Source organism: Nannospalax galili, unplaced genomic scaffold (assembly GCF_000622305.1).
Source record: "Nannospalax galili isolate Female #2095 unplaced genomic scaffold, S.galili_v1.0 scaffold477, whole genome shotgun sequence".
Taxonomy (NCBI): Eukaryota; Metazoa; Chordata; class Mammalia; order Rodentia; family Spalacidae; genus Nannospalax; species Nannospalax galili.
The window spans coordinates 312,617-315,454 of record NW_008339438.1 but is presented as its reverse complement, the minus strand read 5'-3'; positions in this window follow the sequence as shown (position 1 = coordinate 315,454).

Genomic DNA, 2,838 nt, shown 5'->3' with positions numbered 1-2,838 from the left:
TGTTTAAAGTTATTAATGAAAGATGAGTATTGAGTCCTGTCATTTTTTTGTTTACATTCTTGCTATAGCTGTACTTTTACACTGTTATACCCTCGTTGCAATTCTTTATGCACCCCCTTGTGTATAGTCATTCCTTTCTTCAGCTCTTTGTATTGCTCCCAGAACTCTCTGAAGGGCTGGTTTTGTGGACAAGAAACGCGAAACAGAGACAAACATAGCATAGAGGAGGACAGACACAGGAAAACACCTCTTAGCACCAGAACAGTGGCAAGATGCTATTTTTAGAAGCTCTAGGTCAAGTCGGTGGCTTAATGAAGCTCACTGCCATGAGGGAGATGCAAAGCAGGTATCACAGAACTGTGCGCTGAAACTCACTAACAGAATTTCTGTAGAATGCGGGGAGAAAACTTTGGATCAGAACTGATGAAAACAGGAGACAGTAGCTTGTGGGCCAGGGACCCCAAAGCAGCAGGTCCAAGGATGCCTTTTCTGGAAGCCAGAAATGCCAGAAGAGTGTTCTGGTTCCTGTCTCTTGTCTCCCCTATGAGCACCTCTGCCTAAAGACTACACACCACTATGTGACTGAAATATCTGCCTGCACTGAGCAGCTCAGCCCTCCCCTGTACTATTACCCCAGTTTCTGCCATAAGTCCTTTAAAGATCCCCCAGAATAGTGTCTCAGTGGTACTCTATTTCCTGAGATCCCTGCTGCTCTCTCACTTGCTTCTTTTTAAGCCCTCACCTAGGAATCAATAATAAATTCTCTAAAACTCACCTTCTGTGGTCCATAAGTTTAAAAGTCTTTGAATTCATGAGATAAGAACCCAAAAGCCACTGGCTTGAGGTGGCTTTAGTGGCCATTGAGTTCCGGACTCTAGCTCCCTTTGGTTCTCAAAGATATTCCAATAGTCCTGTATCAGAATCAACACAGTATTCAGGAAGATAGCACCCTGGCCAGAGATAGAGTCTATAGGGGAACATAACAATGATTCAGATGGAGTGATTGATCTCAGGAAGGACTCTCTAAAGGCAGAACCACACTCCTGAGGGACCACCCAGATGTGTGGCCAGCATCTGTAAGTTTAAGGACTTCACACTGTGAGCTGACCTCACAAAGGATCATCCAAGTATGTGGCAGGCATCTGGGAGACTAGGAAAGAACACTGAGAGTCAAGGCTACAATCAGCAATAAGGTGACACTTCTCTACACCCCCATCCAGCTCCCTATATTCACATCTATTACCTAATAACCAATGTCAGTTGAGCAGACCAGCTCTGTCCTGCTCTGCTCCTGAATCTCTGTCTCTCATTTCTTACTTCTCTCTCTTTCTTCTTTTTATTTTCTCTTTCTTTCTTGTGTTATTATTTATTTATTTTATGTGTATGAACATATTGCCTGCATGTATGTAAGTGCACCTGTGTCATGCATTTTTCTGGCCCACAGAGGTCAGAAAAGGGTATCAAATCCTCTGGAACTGAAGTTACAGATAGTTGTTAGCTGCCATGTGGGTGCTGGGAACTGAACCCAGGTCCTCTGCAAGAGCAGTCAGTGCTCTTAACCACTGAGGCATCTCCCCAGCCCCTTTATCTTGTTCTTTTTGATAAGGTTTCCCAAAGAACATAAGCTAACCTGGTTTGTAGAGGCTCCATGTCACAGCCTCCTGAGACTCTTTTAGGTTATCAGATTCCATTTCATTACCTCTCTCTTTTCATGCTACCTTTAACCAAGACTGCCTCACTCCCCACCATCCCCACTACTCCCCCTTCTGTTTGCTTCCCCTCCTCTATGCTGTCTGTTAACAGGATACTGATCAGTAGTCTTGCTTTACATTTTCCTTCCCATTTGTCCCCATAGTAACTAACATCTTACTGCACTCTGTACTTCCACTGCTCCTTTACTTCTAAAATGATTAGATGCAAAGACCCATTATTATTGTACATTGATAGTAGGCCTACCCTTTAACAGTGATTGTTATAGCCTCTTACAGGAGAGTACTAGAGAATGAAGCTGGTGGCCCAAACACCTATGTAGCCAACATTTCCACTGAAAGAATAGTTATATTTAAAGTAGAAAAGCAGATATACAAATCCCAACACAAAAATAAAAGAAACATGTATAGCCAAAGCAGCATTTCTCCTCCAAAACAAATCAATCAGGCAGCAATGCCCTGCAGTGAGACTGCGTTAGATGAAATCTGAGGCAATCAAAATAATGATCATAAATATGTTCAAGGAAATCAACGAGGACACAAATTCCTACATGAATTCCAAGAGAACACAGAGAGTGGAATGAAATAAGGAAATCAATACAGGCTATGAAAGTAGAATTCAACAGAGATTGAAATATTGAAAAATTGGAAGCATTAGAAATGAAAATTTTAATGCAAAAGTAAAAATCTGTATGGAAAGCATCACCAACAGAATGGATCACAGGGAGGGCAGAAGGTTAGGGCTTAAGGAAAGGTAGAAGTGGAACGTTCAGTCAGTAACAGAGATAACCAAGAAAATAAGGAGGAACAGGGACTGGAGAGATGGCTCAGTGGTTAAGAGCACTGGCTGCTCTTGCGGAGGACCTGGGTTCAGTTCCCAGGACCCACATGGCAGCTAACAACTGTAACTTCAGTTCAGGCCTCCACGGGCATTAAATGACACAGGTGTACTTGCATATATGCAGGTAAAATACTCATACACATAAAAAAATAAAAAAATTAAATAAGGAACAAATACATTCAAGATATATAGAACACTCTGGAAAAAGCAAATCTGTAACTCATGGGAACAGAAAAGGAATAATTTCATACCAAAGATACACAAACTTCTTTCCTTTTGCTCTTTTTG